The sequence below is a fragment of the Pelodiscus sinensis genome, chromosome 4 (assembly GCF_052426305.1).
Source record: "Pelodiscus sinensis isolate ZL-2025 chromosome 4, ASM5242630v1, whole genome shotgun sequence".
Lineage (NCBI taxonomy): Eukaryota > Metazoa > Chordata > Testudines > Trionychidae > Pelodiscus > Pelodiscus sinensis.
The window spans coordinates 76052904-76075525 of record NC_143055.1 but is presented as its reverse complement, the minus strand read 5'-3'; the positions used below and the strand labels follow the sequence as shown (position 1 = coordinate 76075525).

Below are 22622 nucleotides of genomic sequence, written 5' to 3'. Positions count from 1 at the left end.
TGTTCCCTCTGGGCGGCGCTGTTGCCTGAGTCATGTCCCTCGCCTCTTGCCAGGGGGTTGGCTGACTTCTGTGCCACTCAGCCGGGCCGCCATGGGGGAGCAAGCGGCCGTTTGGGCATCATAGTCCCCATGCAGCATGGTGAAGCTCAGGAAAAAAAAAGTTTTTTTTCCTGAAAAAACCATGTCCAGACTACTTTCACTTTTGAAAGACCCACTTTCAAAAAAGAGATCAGAAGAAGATATGCATATCCGTAGGAATTTGCATATCCTTTTTTGAACCTTTCCTTCCCCCCGTAATTTAGATGTACCCCTGATATCCTGAAAGTCCCAGGACTAATCTTCTGTCAATAGTGTTCTCAGTTAAGATACTGGTAATCTTTTTGAAAAAGTAATTGCTACAAGAAGGCTACCACAGTAAAGCCAGGACACCCACCTCAGTTGGGGTTTGCAGGTGCTATTATAACACAATATCATTTCCAACCTCTTGACATTTTAAAGGCCTTAGTTACTAGTTACTCCCATGGATGGAACAGCATAGCGGCAACAGATAGAAAAAATTAAACTGAAAAGCTTCCTGCATGCATGCTTGAGACTGGTATAGTGCTCGGTAATCACTCGGGCTACGTCTAATACATCTACAGCAAAATAGCTATTCTGCATGTTTTGAGCACGCCTGTTGTTTTGAAATATAACTGGCTCACTGGTCAGACGTCCCTGTAAACCTCATTTCACAAGGAGTAAGGTAGGATTTGGAAAAGCGATTTATTTCAGCGGTGGCCAACCTGTGGCTCTTGAGCCACATGCGGTTCTTTGTTCATAGAAATGCGGCTCTCAGGGTTACGGCTCGCCCAGAGCCGCATTCCCGCTTTGTGCACGCGCCCCAGTTCCTGGAGGGAGAAGTGCGTGGCTATGGCAATGGCAGCTCCAGTGAGGCTCAGGCATTGGGCTAGAATGGGAGGATCCTGGGTCTGGGGGAGGGGGAGGGCATTGGGTTGGGGGAGACTGGGGGTGCCTGACTCTGGGGGAGGGATGTGTGGCTCTTTGTACTACTATCCACAGCTCTTTTGGCTCTTTGTGTCTAACTGGTTGGCCACCCCTGATTTCTTTCTGAATAAGTGCTGTGTAGACAGAGCCAAATTTCAAAATATGTGGATGCTACAATCTGGGTGCTATCGAAGAGGGATAGATAGTGCTGCATCAGTGCAATATGAGTATAAAAAGCCCAGTTAAGCTCCCATGTGAATATTTGCAGATCAACTGATATTTGATGTTATTGAACTCAGGAAAGTTTTATGGTGCACTAAACATTCCAGTTTTAGAGAGATTCCCTATGCTTAGAAAAGGGAATACTACAATGTCTGAAGCTGGCATTGGTTTTTCAAGTGTTCCTACAGCATTTGGCTCAGCTGATAAACGGCTGCTCTTTATCTCTTCCTAAAATTCTACTTACCACTGAGAATTGTACTTTCAATTGCTTAATCCTAAAGAAATTCCATGCTGAAGGAAATCTAATCTCTTATTGTAATTCTTTCCTCGCTTTGTCATCCTCTTTATTTCCAGCTGTTATGCTGATTGGGGCATGCTGCTTTCTAAGAGTCATCAGATGTTCTCTTGCTTTTCCCATACAGGAACAATTTAAATTAGTGACATACAAATAACTTTTATATAGGAACTACTATCCTGAGAAATAAGTTGTTATAAAATAGTCATTTTTGTCACTCAAATATGTAGAGGATAATGTCAAGCATCACAAAATGGCTTTTTAAGATGTATCTATTTTTTCTCAATGCAAAAATATGTATATTTCTCCATATCACATTACACACTTTCAGTAGTATTACATACATGACTTTTGCTAATATTCATTCCAGACTCTTTTGAAGTTATGTTAACTAGTAGACTAATTTGAAAATACTCTTATCTTGGCATGCAGATTCTCCTATTTGTGTAGACAGGGCCAATAATTTACATGCATTAGACCAGTTATTATTTTCAAGGTATTTGTCAAAATATTCTTGAGTTGCACAAAGTTTTGGAAGCTTTTTTCTTTCCCCATTGTTATTGTGCCTTGTTGATTCATGACTGAGAACACCAAATTCAGGTCACGCTGCTAAGAAAATGGGCAAATAACCCTCATGCTGGTGATTATTCTCCCTCAGGTGTATAAAGCCAGCAATAAAAATGTCTGTCCCATCACACTGGTTAACAAAAAGTCAGAAATTCAGTTTCAGCATTTCAGTCCTTGTATCACCACCAGAAACACTGGATTCAGAGGTGACTAGTGCTTTAAAACCAGCCTCATCAAATAAAAGGTTCTTCTAATGCCTAAGAACCAGCCACACACCTAGGTCAATATACAGCTCAGGTGTTACCCCAAAATCATACTGTTGCCAACCCTTTAGAAGCTAAAGGTTTGTTTAAGAGAGTCAGAAAGACAAATGAAATTATTTAAAGGGCTCAAATATACATAATAACCGCAAAGTTCTTGGTTTAGAGTAGCAGTGGAATTAACTGTTGTCTTAAATTGAATTTCTGGTTGCTTCCAAATCACTGGCAGGACCTCGGTTCCTTTGTTAGACTGCTCTCATTAGTATAAGTTTATAGTCCAGAAATTTGAACAGGAAAGAGGCCGAACAGAGATGTTTCCAGGGCCTTTTATTGCTTCTGCCATGAAGAGGGAATCCTATTGTTCTTACTGTGGAAAATTACAGGTAAAGATGGAGTGTGGAATCAGATGGGCAAGTCACATGTCCCTGTATAGTTTTGCTTAGTCACAGCAATGGCCATTACCTGTGCTTCAGATGGAACATCCACAGAAAAGTCCATTCAGTGTAGACGGGCATCTCCCATGGTTCATTGTGGGCGTTACTCCAGGAGCAAACATTTGAAATACAGGTACGCTGCTAATTTTTATATTTTCAGCTACAAAAATGATACATGCATACAAAAAGCATAATCAAGTTCAGCAAATCATAACCTTTCCATGGACATCTTACTCGACAATGTTTGTGCAAAATTTGCTGTATATATACATATATAAAATAGTGATTGCAACAATGGTTTATATGGTCATATTTTAATCAGATAGCTCTATTGCTTTTCCCACAGGAAGATACATGATCAAGTCTTTCCCCAAATTCTGCTTAAGAAACCTTCATCATCCAAAGAAACATATTTCAGTCATTTGAAATGAATAACCAAATGCACAATGTTTTCTGTGCTTGGACCAACTATAATTTGTAATATAAAAAGTTCTGGACTTGTGTGATTTGCACTTCTGTGACAGTTGGCAGGATTGATGGCCCTTTGTGTCAGCACATCTCCATGAAAACTGGAGACAATTTTTAAAAAGCAGATTTTCAAAATTAAGATTATTTGAATATTCTGCATGACTATTGTATGCACATATCTAACCTGAACATGTGTGGGTCCAAATTTGAAAATGTGGTGCTATGTATCTAATAAGTTGGAAGCTAGATTGTAACGCTCGTTCACACAGCAATTCATTGATGTGCTGTGATTGTATAGATTACAATGCTTCCATCTTGTCAAACACAACTTTTGCCAGTAGTGTCTCACTGGTGACATTTTGTCATGGAGCTTATACAAGGGACATTAGATCCTCTTTATTACATATGATATCAGTAGACAGAACCTATAAAATGTTAACCCTAGTTATACATAGCAATGGAAATTAAATGCTATGCTGTGAGAACCATGCAAATGAATGTAACTCGATCAGATGCCACCTCTAGCCTGCTCTAATGCATACCCTAGCCTGGACAATGTAGAGAGACTCTAAGATCAGGGTAATGTCAAAGTTGCCTTTCAAGTCAACTTTTTCAGTTCTTTCCTGGATCTGTCCTGATTGCACCTTGGCTGCAGGTCACGTACTGGCTCAGCAAGTCTAACCCTAGTGATTATTGATTTTACAGATGGATAAAGCCACAAAATCCATCAATATGCAAGTGTTGATTCATAAAGGTCTTATGTTGGTATTTGTTCTGATTAGAGTATAATCAAGTGGGTCCCCCATTCCAGTAGCCCTGATTCAACTAGCCAGCCAATTGTGGGTTTAATTATTTGCCATGTGTCATGGGGCAGACACTCACTCCAATAGTGCCTCCAGTTGGTCACTTAGGGTATCAGCTCTCCTGCCTCACAGTGCCCTCCCTTGGTTAATGTCTCAGCCTCTGTTGCAAGTCTTCTGGTTCAGCTCCATGTCCCTTCCTGGCCACAGTACCCTTTCCTTCTCAGCCTGTCCTAGGTCAGTGCCCCTGAACTCTGGGGTCCTCCTCCCCCCGGGAATCCCCCAATTCCCCTCCACCCACCTTGCCTCAGTGACCCACTGCCAATCATCATGGAGCCCTCAGGGCAAACTGCAATCTGAAATGGCCACTCATCATTAGCAAGGGGTGGTGGACACTGCTGCTGTTTCCTATCCTGGCTGTTGCCCTACAGACTTAGAACCCTCAGACCTTGCCTTAGGCCCTGCAGCCTGGGAGTGAGGTCAGGCCAGAGCTCCCCAGCTCTTCCTGCCTTTCCTCAGCACTGCTCTGTCTCAGGAATTCTCAAGCTTCCCTGGCAGCCAGAACTCTCCTGCTCCACAGTTAGAGCAAGAACATCTGTTCTATTCCCTCCAGGAGCTCGTCTTTATACCGCCTCAGCTGGGCTGTAATTGGCTGTATCTGCCTCAGCTGCAGGCTCCACTCTCTCAGCCTTTTCTAAGGGCTGGGGTTTAGCCCCTAACGGGCCAGTGCAAGGCAGATGCCCTGTCACAGCACTATACAATACGGAAATAATTATTTTTTTTATATCTTACATTTAAGCCTCTTACCTTGACTTCAAGTATTGTTGTAGCAAAGCATCCTTTTTAAACACAAACAAGAAGTGAATACTTAAGCCCAGAATGTACACAAGTTTCCTTTATTTTGAGGGTCAGAAAGGCATAAAAATGTCAACAATGTTTCAGAAGTTCATAGCTGAATGTATCTACTAAATTTTGCACATGTGATTTAAACATTTGAATTTCAGTGGTGTGCCGGATTACAATATAATTCAGTCCATTAAGCATGATCACGATTGTATGGCAGGGAGAGTGCATGAAATTCTCCTCTTAAATGTGTAGTACAAAATGATTAATACTGAAATGTAAGATATGCATGAACAAGCTACTGTTCTGATTTCATTTGCTGAGCTATGCTTCTTCCAGATTCTTGCCTCTGGCTTTAGCAGCTTTGCACTGCTCTAATTTGCAGCTGTCTAGATTTTTGTTTGTTTTTGTTGTTGTTGTTGTTGTTAAGGTTTTTCTTTCATAAGAGGTATCCTGAGCTGGCCCCAAATCCACAGATTAAAACTGGATGAGGTGGTGAACGATGAGGAGCAATCTATGCCATTCCTACAGCTTGAGCAGAGTGTGCACCCCAATACCCATTGAACTGTATCTGCCTGACCCACAGCCTTTTCAGTACTCTTTCCAGAAGTGTGTAGCTCTGAATTGACACCTAGGCAGAACTATAGCACAGCAGTTTCCAGATGCTGGGTAGTGGACTGGCAATGGGCCACTGGCTGCCAGGCCGCGGCGGCTCTGGGGGCCCGGACTGGGATACACTGTCCAGATCCTCCCCTTCCACCGCGTCTGTTGGGAAAAGTGATCTGCCAGACTGATTGGATGCAACCTCACATAAAAGGCCACCAGAAACCACTTCAGCCAGGGCTTTAGGTCACCAGTTGCTTCCGAGTGCTGATGCCAGAGCCTGGCAGAGACACACGCTTAAAGGGACCCCCTGGACAGCCACTTCTCTGCTACTGCTGTGTGCTTGCCTACCTCTTTGAGGGACAGCAAAGCTCTCCCGGTGCCTGCTGTGGTTGCCCCACTTTTTTGGATGCCACAGCTTTTCTCTTGGTCCCCTGGGCATGCAGTAGCCCCACATGGCCATGCTGCAGTTTCTGCAGCACTTTGTGATGTCTGCCTTACTGGTCCTGACCAAGCTCGACCCCGAGCTCATTCTGGGGACCCTCTCCCTGGGTGCGGAAGCTGCATCTCTGGCAACCACACCCCATAGTTGTGAGGCATTTTTGGAGGCTCGACACCATTTCTGGGACTGGCTGGTCATGGAGCAGTGGGATGACCAGCAGTGGCTCCAAAATGTTGGCATGCAAAAGGCCACCTTTTTTGGAGCTATGTGCCTGGCTCACGCCCACCCTCTGGAGATGTGACACCCACCTGTGGCCCACCATGCCCCTCGAAAAGCGGGTCACAATTGCCATCTGGAAGCTCGCCACCCGAGACAGCTACCAGTCAATGGGCAACCAGTTTGGTGTGGAGAAGTCCACCGTTGGGGCTCTCCTCATGGAGGAAAGGCACTCTGGGGCTGCAGTTCCTGCATTGTTGGGGGTGTGAAGAGTCCTGGAAAAGGGAGACCTTCAGGAAAGGGGGGTTGAGGGCTGTGGGGGTGGAGGGAAAGCCCCATCCCTTGGGGGTTGTGCCATCCCGCTCTCACACAGCCCTGCTGCTGGGGGAGTGGCCTCATAGGGGTGGCTCCTGGAGTATTTGGAGGAGGGGAGGGGAGAAGAGGAGGGGGGCAAGCACCTCCAAGGGCTCAGGCACTCCCCCTCTCATTCTCTGTTTTGTGTGTTTGTTTGACTCCTTCTGAAGGTTGTGAGGGCCATCAACTCGATCCTGCTGTGGAGGGTCATCCGCCTGGGAGACCTGGACTTGATCATGGCCAGATTTGCTTCCCTAGGATTCCCAAACTGCACTGGAGCCATAGATGGGACCCACATACCGAGCCATGCACCTGAGCATTGAGCAGCCCAATATATTAATAAAAAGGGCTATTTCTCTATGGTGCTGCAGGCCATGGTCGACCACTGTGGACAGTTCACGGACATTTTTGTCGGGTGGTCAGGCAGGGCACACAATGCCCAGATTTTTCGCAACTCAAGCCTCTATGTCAAGTTGGAGGTGGGCACATTCTTCCTCCACTGGGACATTGTGGTTAGGGACATGCAGATGCCATTGTGCATCATGGGGGACATGGCTTGGCCCCTGATGCCGTGACTAATGCAGCCATATACCAGCACCTGGACCACAGCAGGGACCAACTTAATGCCCGCCTGAACTGGGCCAGGATCCAAGTGTGTGCCTTCGGCCGCCTCAAGCCATGGTTCAGATGCCTGCTGACCTGCCTCGACGTGGGATAGCACAACATCTCTGAGGTGGTCGCGGCATGTTGTGTACTCCACAACATTGTGAAGAGGAAGGGGGAGACCTTCCTCCCAGGGTGGGGGGCAGATGCTGGCTGTGAGGGACGAGCCTTTGAGCAGCCACAGACAGCTGCCATTGGCCAGGCCCATCAGGCTGGGGGTGCGCAACCGGGAGGCCCTGACCTCTCAAGAAAGACACCTGTTTGGTTTTCAACAAAATGAACGTTGTATTTATCTTTAATTAAAAAAAGGTGGGCAAAGGGAGGGGGACTCATAACCTGGAGGAGGAGGGGGCCTCGGAATGGCATGGGTGGAGGCTGGATGTGCCACCTCGGGTGCGGGGACCTCATCGAATTTGGGGTTGAGTGGGTCCGGGGACCACAGGGGAATAGGTAGGAGGGGGTGTTGGGATGGGGTCAGGGATGGCAGGGAGGCAGGGTGTGGGGGTACAGGCATCACTTGCAGAGGGGGCATAGGTATCACTTGGGGAAGGAGCAGAGGCATTGCATGGGGGATGGGGAATGGGCATAACAGTGGGGGCAGGAAGGGGTAGTAGGCAGGAGAAGTGACAGCAGGCGGGTGTGCTATCATTTCTCACATGAGGGTACACGTCATCACACCACTGCATGAGCTGGTACCAGGCACAATTCCTCCACTCTGAGTCCTCCCAGATCTTCTGCGTCAGGGTTTGCTTCATGTTGCACAAGACACTGACATGCTGGTGCGTGAGGTCTTCCTGGACCCTAATGCACTTTTGGGTCCCCTGGGCTCTGGCAGCTGGCATGGGTGGCGTGGCTCACCCCTCAGTCCCAACTGGTCTGGCTGTGGAGAACACAAAGAGGGAGAGGTAGTCAGTCATCCATGGAGACACTGTCCCTGAGGCCGTGCCCTCCTCTGTGAGCAGCGACCAACAGTCGCTTATTTATTTTGAACGAGAATCTTACCTATATTTGAGTAGCACCTTGTTCCATTAATAGTTCCATTTACTTCAATGGGACCTTCTGAGAAAGAAGGTGCTATTCACCGTGAGTGAGGATATCAGTGTCTGGCCCTTTTATAGTTATAGTTATTAGCATGCTCTGCATGGTGTATATATACTATAAAGAAGGATTTGTGCCTCAAAAAATACTCTTTTTATGATTCACAAGGGGCTTTTCAAGTAGAAAAGCACTAGAGACGGCGTCTTTCATATACTTTATTATTAGCCACTATTCAGCAAACATCAGGTGGCTGGTGATGAACTCTGTTGAGTTTACAGGCTATTTGCCAGGAGCTACACCAAAGCTTTCAAAATGAGCAATTTTATTTTTATGAAGTAGACCTCAAGGAGCTCATGTATTATTCTGAAGTCAACTCGTGTAGTATCAGACATTACTAGACAAAGATAAAAAAATCTTTTAAATATACAGTGTTTTTTTTCTAATTCATTCATATGCTAATATTCAGCCAAGCTTCAATGTGTATCCCAGAGCTTTAGTAGGTATTTTATCTGCTGATGCTTTATTCATTCACATCAAACATGCTTAAATAAGAGGAACCTAGTTTCAATTCATGGTATTTCTGTATGTGTTTTTTTTAAAACTAGTTATAACTAATGTCCTATGGTTGTTTAGTAAATATTTAATGAATTTTCATTCTGTGGTGTTATGAGGTACATCAGTTAGCTATTTCTGCTTACAGGCTATAACTATTAAATGTTAAATATACACTCAGCCTTTAGTCACACTTTCTGCATTCAGCTGACCTCTCCAGATGGGAATAGCATGTGTCCAAATGTATTTGAATTATGCCTTTTTTTAAGTAAAAATTTTGTTCAGCTTTGTTTGAATTTTACATATTAATTAGAGATGTTTGGTAAGTAAAATTTTCTTTTAAATATTTTTGCTGATAAGTGGAATGTTTAAAAATGTATTATTATTTTAACAGATTAGAAGAGAATAGGAGCCTTTAAATGCCTTTCTAGTTGCACACTAAGATTGCACTTCTGAAAGTTGCTCCAGACAAGTAGAATCCTGTGTCCATGTTGAATCCACATTGTCCTCAGTTGGATTTTGGGCAAGCTGAGGGGTCTGTCTACATACAGCAAATTCCAAAGAGACTTTACAGATGCATTAGTCTCATTTTGAAGTCACTCTTTGGCATACTTTGTATCTGCTTCAGGGATGCAATTACTGCCCAAAATAATGTCCCACAAATCCATCAGGTTTACAAGTCACTCTGTAATTTTTCTGCTTTTCTAGTTGTGGTAAATTTGTATTATCTGTATAGTGGAGGTTATTCTCTTTCTTACTTACATGTGCTCCTTTTTGAGGAATTGGGGGCAGATGCCTAACACCTGTTTATTATATTTACAGACCAATGCCTATGCAGAAGAGTCTGTCGGTCAGTTACCAGACACTTCTCCTATAGCTGATAGCTGGACAGAGTGCATCAATACAACTGAGATGTAATCAGGGGCCTTCTGAGTTTGCAGAGAGCAGCTATCAAATGAATTTTAAGAGACTCTAGATTACCCAATAGAATCTATGCTAAATTTATTTTAGATGGCAACATTTTCTTGTATACCTTATCCGTCTATCTTCTAGATACTTTCATGGCCCCGTAGCTGAATGACCTGACAAGCATTTTATCACCACAGCAACCTGTGAGATAAGGAAGTATTTCCAGTTTCCAAAACAAGGATCTGATCCAATGCCCATTGAAGTAAATGGGAATCTTCCCATTAACCTCAACTGGCTTTGAATCAGACCTAAATGATTAGCTCACGGACACGGGGAAATTCTGTTCTAGAGCTGGAAATTTAACTTAGGTCTTCTGAGTCCTTTTCTAGCTCCTAGACACATAACTGTTTGTTTTCCTGCACTCTGTAGGCACACTTTTTGCCCAAAGTATTATTCCAAATAAAAGTGTTGTCTCTAATCTTTAGCTAAAATAATATTGTAATAATATTAATATTAAATAATAATTACCATTAAGCCTCTTTTGCTTTCAGAACCAGGCCATTCTTCTTTTTCCTCCTGTAACTCACTTTCTATATTTGTCTAACTTCAGCACAAGCATTTTTAAATACAAAACATTTAAATTGAGGCAATTCTGTGAAATGTTGTTGTCTAAAGTAGTACATGTGTTGGAAAAAAAAATCTTGAATTTTGCTGCTGATAATTGGAGACAATACACAATAAGAAGATGGTCATGACCTTGTTAAACTACTTCCTTTATTCATCTGCTAGCAATTTCATCAAGAATCCTCTCTGTTTTTTTCTATTGGGGTGCATCTAGACTACATGCTTCTTTCGAAAGTAGCTTTTTTAAAAGAATATTTTGAAAAAGCTTCTTTTGAAAGAGATTGTCTAGATAGCCACAACTTTTTCAAAAAAGCGATCCACTTTTTTGAAAGAGAGAACCCAGGCAGTCTGGCTGCTCTCTTTTGCAAAAGCCGTATTTGCGGTCAAGAATGCCTTTTTTTGAAAGAGCTCTTTCGAAAAAAGGTGTTCTTCCTCATAAAGTGAGGTTTACTGCTGTCAAAAAAACCACCACATTCTTTTGATTGCTTGCTTTGCTATGTACTAGTCATGTATAGGGTCATCTTGTATGTATACTGCACTTCCAGGACACAGCACCCAGGAAACTAATCCCCAATAGGGATAGAAACCCCAATAAATCTGTATTTCTCTCTGTAAAAGTGTACATAGTGAATACTCATTCAGCTAAGCCCCCTGAATGTCCCCCCATCTAGGTAACAATTATTTACACTGGGCCTGATAGTAAACAAAAGTATTTTCATTAAGTTCAAACAGTTGGAATTAAGTGCTTGCAAGTGAAAACAGACCGATTAAAAGTAAGCGGGGATGGCTTCGGTCATCTGAAGAAGTGGGCTGTGCCCATGAAAGCTCATCATACCATCTACATGTTTTGTTAGTCTTTAAAGTGCTACTAAACTATTTGTTGTTTTTTTAAGAGCAGAGTAAGTAGCTAAAAATGAAAAGAAAACACGTAGCCAGTTCCAATTTACTAAAAAACTTATTGCACGCAGATTCTTACCCCAAAGAACTTTTCTTATTTCAGGCAAGTCTTCAAGTCAAAGATGATCTTATATTCTGACGTGGGTCTCCAGTTCTCTTTGTTTCCAAGGCAGCCGAAGACAAAAACCTGATAACGTCCCCTTGCTTAAATAGACTTTTCCCTGGGTGGGAATCATTTTTTCTCCATTTCCCTCTTCCCTGGAAAATTACTTTGCCAAAATGGTACCCTGCCTTGCCTGGTGGTATGGTCACATGTCTTACCTTTGGATGTAGAGGACAAACAAGGCTGTTTACAAGTCGTTAAGTTGATCACCCAGTCATTAATGCTTCTGCACCAGTGATGGCTCTCATTAGCACAGTTAAAACTATAAACAATCTCATACTTCATATTTCTAACGTTACATACAAGAATGATACATGTACCAAAATAGGTAAACAGATCCAGCAGACTGTAACATTAAAATTGATAGGTTCCTTGAGGTATTTTGTCCAAAGCATCTCCAAGTTATGCTTATTTATATTCAGAAACCAATTTTCATAAAGCATAGGGGCAACAGCCACTGGGATAATGTAGTGATCCTGGTTTATGGCTTTGGGGAAGGGGCATAGCAAGGGCCATAGCCTCAGAGAAGGGGCAAGGCTAGGATGTTTGGTTTTGTGCTATTCGAAAGTTGGCCACCCCAGGCTGATCTAGATCGGGGCCTTTGGGTGTTGCTATAATAGATATAATATCAATAACTTCTGCAGGCCTAATTCATACTAATATGCATCTGCCTGATTTTGCTAGCAAATTAGTTAGCTATGTAAGTATTATGACTCACATCTACAGGTAACTGCACCTGTAAAGACAGCAGCTAGTTCCTAATATCAGGCCCAATGAGCAAAATTCACCTTTAATATGTGGTAACACTATGACTGTGATGGCATAACACCAGGGCTGCATCTAGACTGGCAAGTTTTTCCATAAAAGTGGCTGCTTTTGTGCAAAAACTTGCCAGCTGTCTACACTGGCCGCTTGATTTTGCGCAAAAGCACTGACGTTCTACTGTCCGAAATCAGTGCTTCTTGCACAAATGCTTTGACGTTCCTGTTCGGGCAAAAGCCCTTTTCCAGAAATGTTTTTGTGCAAGAGGGCCAGCGTAGACAGCTAAAAACTGTTTTGCGCAAAAAAGCCCCGATGGCGAAAATGGCGATCGTGGTTTTCTTGCGCAAAACCGCATATAGAAATTGTCACGGACGCTTTTCCGCAAAAAGTGCCTTTGTGGAAAAGCCTCCGTGCCAATCTAGACTCTCTTTTCCGCAAATGCTTTTAATGGAAAAACTTTTCCGTTAAAAGCATTTGCAGAAAATCGTGCCAATCTCGATGTAGCCCTTGTGTAAATTTGGCTAAGTATTTTAATGAGATAAAAATAATGACTGGTATTTTGGAATGAAAAATCTGACTGAAGTATTGTTATGTTTCTAATGGTTATTTATTGTTTTATTAGGGTGAAGCAATTTGCTAACTATCATTGACTTCCCATTATTTTCATGAATTGCCCAGGAGAACCTGTTACATTTACAGGTATAAATTACATGCCCATTAAATTCTATTGTTGTGATATGAGTAAGTTTTGTCACGGAAATCTAGGATAAAATGTTCAAAACCACCCAAGTCCCACTTTCAAAAGTGAGGTAGGCACATAGAAGATTAAGACTCATTGACTTTCAATTATAATTAGACTCCCAAGGGACAGATTGTTAAAAGTATTTAGATGTCTAACTCCCATTCAAATCAGTGGACGTTAGGTACCTATATAACTGTAAAAATTTGGAACCTAGTAGGAATTTCAAAATGTGCCTAAACAGGTTAGAAGCCTATTTCCAATACATGTCACTTCTGAAAATGTCTTAAGTTATTTAGACATTTTGGAATAAAAACAATTGAGGGTATCCTGAGAAATTCTTCTTATTGGGGAAAATGGTAGCTGCTGAACATATTCTTTTAGATCTGATAATTACGTAATGTAGAGTTAATCTAGTCACTAATGTATGTTGAGTGCTACATTATATGCTTTTCAAATGTCATTATTACTCAGGCAGATCTCTCATAGATTTCCAGTTGTGTCTGTTTCATTCCTGCTAATGGGATATTTTTGTTTCCACAGAAAACTTGAGGCACACACTTCTTTACAGTGTTCTTGGAAGGCTTTTTTGTGAATAGAGGCAAGAAAACTGTGGATACCATATTGTCTGTGCATGTTCCCCATTCAGGGAACATTAAGACATTGATAATATCTAATCAAAAGTAACGGTAAGCTACACGTTGTACATGTGTCCAGGTAAAATAAAAGTGATTTTCCTTTTGGTTTGTTTTTAAAATTACCTACATTGGGTAAGAAATGGATTTTGTGAGAGAATGGGTTGTGCTTTTCATTTTCATAAATTACACTATAAATCTAAGGAAAACAGTTATGTGCATGATAGCGAACATAAGCATGGCCATACTGGGTCAGAGCAAAGGTCCATTTAGCTTAGTATCCTGTCTGTCAAAAGTGGCCAATGCCAGATGCCCCAGAGGGAGTAAACACAACAAGTAATCATCACGTGATCCCTTTCCTGTCATCCATTTCCAGCGTCTGACAAACAGAGGCTAGGGACATCATTTCTACCCATCCTGGCTAACAGCCATTGATGGACCTAACCTCTATGAATTTATTTAGCTCTTTTTTGAACCCTGTTAAAGTTCTAGTCTTCCTAACATCCTCTGGCAAGGAGTTTCACAGGTTGACTTTGCATTGCGTGAAGAAAAACTTCCTTTTTTCTTATATTATGGAAAAAAGTAAATAACTTTTCCTTATTCGCTTTTTCCATACCACTCATGACTCTATCATATCCCCCCTTAGTCTCCTCTTTTCTAAGCTGAAAAGTCCAAGTCTTTTTAATCTCTCTTCATATGAGACCCGTTCCAAACCCCTGATCATTTTTGTTGGTCTTTTCTGAACCTTTTCCAATCAGGGTTGCCAGATACTTTCAACAAAAAGTCCCGAACACGGCAAGGAAAAAATGGTTGAGCAAAACAAACAAACAAACAAACAAAAAAAACGGGGGGGGATGGGACCAAACTTGTTGAGCAAAAAAAAGTTCACTGCGCCTTTAAATTCCCATGCTCCCCACTCCTCCTGCCTGCGCCAGACATGGCAGGAGAAAAATGTCCCCACCAGCCTTCTGTCCAAGATAAACAGAAAATACCAGACATTTTCTGTGTGTTTTTTTTAAACCAGTCAGAAGACACCTGGCAACCATATTTCCAATGCCAAAATATCTTTTTTGAGATGAGGTGACCACATCTGTACGTAGTTTTAAATACATGGGCCTACCATGGAGAATACACTGTATTGTTTATGTGGGCATTATACAGATTTTGTCTTGATTTTGCTGGCCTGCTTTTCAAAAGTGACTTTTCAATTGACCTTTTTAAACAGATGAAGTCTGTAAAGCCTCTTCGGGTTTAATTTATATTGCATCACTACCACCTTTTAGGATTAGGTTGAAAAGCCAAATCATCATGCTCTACTGCAGTGTCTTCTGGAAAGCTATATGAAAATTGTAAGATGTAAAGATAAAATCATATCTATTATGAAAGTTCTAGGAAAATCAGATCTTATGTAAGGGAAAATTCTAACTTTGCATAAAGTTTGATAATATAGGAAACGGATGGCTTTGTAAACTGTTCCAGTCATCATATATTCTAGGAGTCATGAATATGATTCTATATAATTTATAAAACCTCAACAAAATGGCAATCCTTTGTCTTGATATATACATGTGATGGGTTTTTTTAAAATGCTTCCAGCAAGTGGTTGTGATTGTGATTCTGATAAATCTCTTGGGGTGAAGGAAAGAATATATTTTTAGAACTTTCTTATCACTTCTTTTTCTAAAGCTTAGAAATTAACTTTTAGCAAATTATTTACACTAAATCAAAGAGGTGGGAGAAAAATCTTGATGTGATTGTAAACTCCCATATAAGGTTATAAAAACAATTAAAGTAAATATTATTCATCTTTCCATTTTGTTTGCTCCTTAAAGGAAAATATAAACTCCTGTAGTTAGGGCCCTATCAAATTCTCAGTTAACTTTGGTCAATTTCATGATTTCAGACTTTTTCATCAGAAATTTCATGGTGGGGTAACCATGGTGGTCCTGATCCAAAATGCGATTGTGGGAGTCCCAAAGCTATTGTAGGGGAGTGGCAGGATTGCCAAACTCACTTCCGTGCTGCCTGCAGAGCCCAGCTGTGGAGCTTCCTACAGCTGGATGGGGCTTCCAGAGGCAGAATTAGATGCAATCTCCCCAATGTTGCTGGGAAGGTCTCAATCAGGGGCTCTTAACTGCCAGTCCACATGAGTGCAAGGGGTGGATTAATGCTTGGGCCCAGGGTGCCTGTGCCCAAAGGCCCCAGAAAACTTTAACCCTGATATCTTAGACCTCACAGGAATCACAAGGTGGAAGCCCTGAGCCTCAGCAGGTGCGTAAGCCCTGAGCAAAGATACCCTAAGTCCCAGCAGGAGCAATGGAGGCTGAAGCCCTGAGCGCAGGCACCCCACGGCCTAGCTGGAGCTAGGAATGGGTGGAAGTCTGGAGCTCAGCCAGGAGCTATGAGAGGGGTGGGTGGGTGGAGGGGACAAAAGCTCCAGGAATAGGCAAGCTGCCCTGAACCCAGGAATGAGATGCATGGGTAGAAATCCTGAGTTCCAGCTGGAGCCTGTGCATACCCAGGGTCTGACAGAATCCTCCAGGAGGGGGCAGCAGCCCAGAGCCTATGCAGGAACCACAGCAGAGGAGAGGGGAGGGCGGCAGCAGCAGCACCAGCAGCAGCAACCCTAGATCTAGGGATGTAAAATCCCATTTGATTGGTTAACCTGTTAAACATTGAACAATCCTGGCACTCAGGTGTCCTCACCTTGAGCAGGAACCATGGAGGGGGAGGGGGAGAACAAAAGCCTTGGAGCTTGAGTGCCCAGAGAAACTGTTGAGGGGAGGAAGGCAGGGGCAGCAAATCAGTGCTCAGGTGTCCTGAGCTATGAGAGATGGAGTGAACAGAGAGCCCTGGCAGGAACTGTAGGAGAGAGGGAAGTAGGGGCAGCGGCAGCAATTCCAGAGCTGGAGTCCTGAGCCCAGGCAAGGGCCATGGCGGGAGGGGAAACCTGTGCTGGGCAGAAGTTGTAGGGGCTGGAGCTGCGGTGGGTGCCAGCCCCAAGCCCTGGTTGGAGTCCAAAGGGCCCCTAACCCTCCTACAGGAGATGTAGATGGGGAGCAGCATCCTGGAGTCACAGTGGACAGCAGCAGCAACCCCCAGTTTCAGTACCCAGAGCCTCTGCAGGAGCCTGAAGCTCAGCTCTGGGGCTGCTGCAGCTCTTTTGTGCTGTCTGTGGTGGTGAGTCTGATCTCCCCACCCCAATAACAGCCGAGCAGGGCAAGGAGAAGTCCTGACTGATTTCTGGGAGATCAGATTTCATGGGGCAGTGCTAATTTCATAGACATGTTTTTCATAGCCATGAAATTGGCAGGTCCCTATCTATAGTTTTCCCCTCTTTTTTTTTTTTTTTTTTTTTTACAAATTGTAATTCAACATTCAAAACATCCTACATCGTATATCATGACATGCAATTTACAATTGCCTTTGCAAACAGTAAACATTTGGGTACCAGTAAAATTCAGCCTGTTCTGGAGTAGAGTGTGATACCTGCACAACAAAGGACTCTGAGGTATTGAGTGAATACAGAGGCAAACTCTTTCTCTGAAGAAAAATGCATCTTTAAAGTTTATGTATTGCAGACAAAATCGCAGCTGCATACTGTACTCAGTGGCACCCAATTTATCTGCCTTGAAAAAGGAAGCACTGCTACTGCCTTATTTTCAACTTCTGGATACGGCAAGTCCAGGTCACCCAATTCTAAGCCACTCCTCCATTTTTAAAGATAAATAGCAAAAATGGAATATGGAGAGTTCAACGCACACTCTAGCAGTCACTCTGTTCACAGCCTGCCAATTTCTCTCCTTCAGTTCAAAGCTTGTCAGTTTAAGGTCATTCTAAAAATATCCAGGTGAGGTATCCTGATTCCCTTGGTCACGTCCAGTTAAGTAAAATATTCACTGAATCATGGCATGAGTAGAACACCGCCTGTTATAACTGTTTTGTGGCTGAAAGGTATTCTTGAGACCAACTGCTTGCATGGTCCACATTGCTACAGTTGCTTTATGGATTGCACAGGGAACTCTGGAGTCCTGCTGCTTGACTTGTCTGCAACCCAGCCAGCCAGCGCAGTGAAACTGCAGTGCAATGGAGAGCAGCCCAGGTAGTCTTATGCAGTTTTTCAGTAAGTAATATTGGGTAGACTTATAAAGATGATAGGGTGTGAGCAGTGTGAAAACATGGTACCTAATAGTGATAGTGTCTTCACCCCATGGTAGCTATGAAAATCATGGAAACTGGGAGAGGGCCAACTTGTGTAGTAGTTCACAGCCTTAGGCTTTAGAAGCAGCCCCTAACTGGAAGATGAAGCTCAGCTCAGTAAGCATGGGTTAGGCTAGTGTAAAGCCAGGAGAATGGTAACAGAAATGGGCAGTGAGAGAGCCTGCAGCCACCCTCTGTGCGTTAGAGAGTAGGGAGGGAAGCAAGGGAACGTGTCGGAGCCCCGTCCTGAGGAGAGAAGAAAGTCCATGGGAGATGAGAAGGAAACAACCCAGGGAGTTGGGGACTGGACAGACCTTGGCTGCATATTGTTGAGGCCCTAAGCTCTGACCCAGAGCCTTGCACCCAGATATGTGGGCAGACCTGGGTTCCCCCATGAGCCACTAACAGGGTGGGCATTGCCTGTCAGCAGGTCCAATAATATCCCGAAAGGGGCATCACACAGTGAGCTGGCCAGAGCAGCGAATCACAAAGAAGGGGCTGCAGGAAGAGGTCAAGGACAACAGACGGAGAGTCTGCAAGGACAGGTGTCAGACCTGGAAAACAGCTAATCTACAGAACAGCCACCTGTGGTAAGTGAGTACTCCATGACACTAAAATACATGCAACTGTACATGTGAGGTGGGTGGCTGCGTGTGCTGATAACTTCATGCATGTTCTGCATTTAATTGTGTGCTTTATGTACTTGAAAGCAAATGCACTGTCTGAGTACCCTGAAAGCCATAGCAGGCTGACACACACAGAAGACAGGTTGCCCTAATGCAGAAGTAACTTACTAAACAACAGGAAAAAAACCCAGCTCCCTGGCTAGAATACATAGAGTAAAATGGGAAGTTATACACACTCATTTATACAAGATCATTAGAATCCTGACCTTTAAGAATATTGCTTAATAGACTAGCAGCTTGGCAATATTCACTGTTGTGCTGCTGCAACAAGCTAAAGGCTCCGGTAATTGCTCTTAGCCAAGTTCCATGTTATGTCATGTTTCCATTTGTAATGTGAGTGACTTTTTACATGATGACAATTGCAGATCTGTTGCAATGTAACATTTGGTTTTATCTGTACCTTTTTATTCGATGTTTGGATTGGATTGCATATTTTTCCATATATGCAAAAACTAAATCAGATTCCTGTGAAGCACTCTCCTCTGGTAAACAGTACTTCATTCAGGATGAACCCACAATGTTTTACTTAGCTCATTATTTGGTTTTCCCATCTAGTGTCTCCTGGTGATCTGGACTCTGTTGAGAAAGAGGGGCTAAATCTTTAGGCACACTGGGAATTAACACGCCCCTAACTCTCTCTTGTGTGGATATGGATCTTAAGAAACAGAAATAATAGTAATAACATTGGAGGTAAAATATGCCTTCATTTGCATTGTCAGGAACATCAGAGGTGTGTAGCATTTTAAATGACAGTTAAATGACAGTTTGATATTTTATAGTTCTTTGCAGCCAAGCTGAATTGCAAATGCTTTGTAACCATGTGCAGGTTTTGAAATAGTTGTTGATTCTGTCTAGAAGACAGTCTGGTTTGTCTGTAGCACTGAATACATTTATTATTTACTGTTAAAATCATCCAGACGGAAGGTTATTACTATCCCAGCAGACTAAATCCAAGGAAGTGAATGTTACCCTCACCATCTGGCTTTTAGAATACTGAAGAGGAAAGCAGCAGGAAGATAAGAACCCTGGAGGCATAGCCCTTAAGCTATATGGTGACTGAAGGGTTGGCTAGGTATACAGTTCAAGAGAGGAATTAAACCTGGAGGCCTACGATGTATTCAACAATGCCTGTGTGACAGAAAACTGGCGGTAGTGGTGTAAGAAAAAGGGGGTTATCCATTAAAAAGGAAATAGAAATTACGGTGTATTCCTGTCATTTCTGCATGTGAGATTTCAAATGTTAATCCTTCAGTAAAAGTCTTCTGCCTAATAAAGTCTCTAAGAAGAATTATAGCTAAGACAGAGTATTTTATTCCTCATCGAAATTGTATCACATGGCTTCTGATTTTATGTGTGTATGTGTGTAAGCACACTAACAAATAATAAATAAATATAATTTGGATTATTTTTTACTTTGCTCACATTAACCAGGAAAGGATGAAATCGGACACATATTTTTCCTTTGAAAATGAAGAACTGCTTTATTGTAGCTGTGCTCATGTTTGTGTGATAAAACAACAATGCCCAGCTTTAAGTCTCTATCTCTACTGACCCGACTGTAGTCAATGATTGTTACTTGGTAACTGGCAAAGAATGGAGCATGGCTGAGTCTAAGTCCATATAACACTGAGGTAGTGGTGATTGGGTGGGAGAAGCAATCAGAAACAATTTCTTCCCCTTTGGCAGATGGAGTTTCACCACTTGTAAACCTGAAGAAAAGGTATATGCATGCACCCTAGCTGATATTGGAAGAAAAAGTACCAGCTACAACCAAGTCACCTTTTTTCTATCTGCGGATAGTTAGGAGGCTGCTACCACTTTCTCTTAGACGTTGCAGCTAGCACTGGGCCATTGGCTGTGTCTAGACTGCAGGCTTCTTTCGGAAGATGCTTTTTCTGAAGAGATCTTCTGAAAAAACTTGTTCCAAAAGAGAGCGTCCACACTGCCAAAGTGCATTGAAAAAAGCATTGATCTGCTTTTTCAAAAGATAGCGTCCACACTGAATGGATGTTCTCGCATTTAAGCTTTGGTTACTATGAAGAGAGTGGCCACCAGAGCACCTATGTTTTTTCCTCTTTCTTCTTCTTTTAAAAGAACTCTCTCTTCCCCATCCACACATGCCTTTTTCTGAAAGAGCTCTTTTGGAAAAAGTCTTCTTCCTCGAAGACAGAGGTTTACCGATGTCGGAAAAAATGTCATTTTTTTTGAAAGAATGTGATTGCAGTGTAGACACAGCCAACAGGTATCCATTGTTACCTCAAAGTATCCATTGTCTCCTCAAGACTACATTAAATCATCTGGAAACTGCAGTTGGTGCATAATTTGGTTGGTTAAGTGATGTTTCTTCTTGTGTTCAAATTAAATCAGTGCTCTGCACTCAACACAGGTTTTGTGATTGATTTTATGATTTTTCTGTTCATAGAGTACCTTCCCCCCCCCCCCCCATGAAGGCTGTTCCTCACGCTGACATTTTAACTACAGAAGATGGGGGCCCACAAGATATCTTAAAATACTGTGCCACTAAAGGCTTCTGCCTGAAAAAGCTCTCCAGGGCCACAAACTTCCTGACCTTGGGTAGTATGTTGCCACCACCAAATGTAAAACCCCTTTTTTGGAGCCATGAAGACACACTTCATAATTTCTTCCTGTGGGGTTATCCCCAAGCTCTTTAACCCTCTGTAACTCCTAGTAGCTGACCTTCAGTCTCAAGCATGTGCACACAGAACCTCCACTTTCTAGGATACAGGAATCACATCATAATCTTAAAAAAGAGTGATTTTTATTAACAAAACATTTGGTAGAGCATACTTGGTTGCTAGATGTTACAGAGCAACTAAAAAAAAAAATTAAAGCACAGAAAATGGCTTTCCTGGGATTCAGTTTCAGTTCCAGTGTACAGGGGAAGGAGCAAATGCGCTCACCAGAGAGTTTAACCCAACCCCAAAATAAAGAAAATAACCTGATAGCGTGTAACTAAACATTCCCTGTTCTACTCACATTTGGTAGTCTAAGGGCCAGTCCTTTCTATACATGGATATTGCTGAAAATTCCATGTCTGTTCCCAAAGGGCTCACTTCATCTCACACACAGCCCTCCCCCCAGCTCTTGCTCTGAATTCACACACAAGACTGATGCAGGCAGAATCTGTTTTCCCAATTCAAATTTCTCACTCTCTTCCCATTGGCTCTCATAGTTTCCTGCTAACACTTCCTAAATATCCACTGTTTCTGGGCTTAACACTTTACAGGCAATTAACTGAATAGGTGAGATGTCTAGAAAAGAGCAGCAATCCTTCATATCCCTCCCCCTTTTCCTCCCTGGATTACTCATGAGCAGGCAACACTCACTGTGTGTCTGGGTGCCTGAAGTTCACATTAAAGTAGATCCTGAGAATACCAATGGTGATTTTGGATAGGTGGGCATCCTCTACCTACACCTTTGCTGCAGTCCATAGTTTCTAAAAGAATTTAAAATTGGCAGTGTCTCCATCTGGCTGGTTTCTGTACACACTCAATGGTGTGTCTTGGGAATATCCAGGAATAAACCTAATTTAATAACAGTAAAATAAAATAAATAATACATAACTTGTGGCATGGGTGTAACTCAGAAATACCAGTCTGACTATATATTTTAGAAATGTACGTCCGACTGTCTGTCTGGTTCTGTTTGTTCAAGAACTCCTACATGGTAAGAGCTAGGGCATCAAATTTGGTATGCAGCTTCCTCTTATAACTTACAGCAAGGTCACTGTTTGACTGTGCCAAGACAATAGGATGTGCCTAGAATTCAATTGTTTCTCATACAAAGGCTGAGAGGAGGGAGTTATACTTCAGAATGACCACAAGAGAGCAGCAGAGGTAGAGATGGGGACTGGGACAGCTATAAGCCCCCTGGGCCTACAGAGGGCAGGGATGGTGAAAAGGGACAGCTATCTACTATTTATTTGAGATAATTTATTGATTTGTCTGTCTGTCCCCCACCTGTGGGGCAATCACCTCTCTCCCCCAACAGTGCCCGCTGCAGTTGCAATGCACAGGCATCTCTCACCTGGCCCCAAGCTGTTTCAGCGAGAGAGGGCTGGGGCTGTCCTCTCTCCCTTGAGCATCCTGCAAACTTAACCCCTCATTTCCCCTCCTCAGAGCAATGATTTTAAATTAATAAAAACAAAATTTATTTGAGTGTTGGCGTACAGAAAAGAGACAGATGGTGATACCCGGCAGGTGAATGGGGCTGGCTAGCGGCACACACCTCCTGTCTGGGACTGTT

At 42.8% G+C, this 22622-nt stretch overlaps 1 long non-coding RNA gene across 2 annotated transcripts; it reads left to right on the top strand.

Annotated features, from left to right (window-relative positions):
* The first annotated feature begins 8938 nt into the window (after nucleotides 1–8938).
* On the top strand, nucleotides 8939–20723 carry LOC142829614 (uncharacterized). Of its 2 annotated transcripts, XR_012904197.2 has the most exons (6): nucleotides 8939–9063; nucleotides 12719–12795; nucleotides 13379–13524; nucleotides 17488–17572; nucleotides 18098–18260; nucleotides 19274–20723. It is a non-coding gene; the product is annotated as an uncharacterized LOC142829614 (long non-coding RNA). The 2 variants fall into 2 exon arrangements; XR_012904196.2 differs by having other exon boundaries at nucleotides 17488–18260.
* Nucleotides 20724–22622: the final 1899 nt, after the last annotated feature.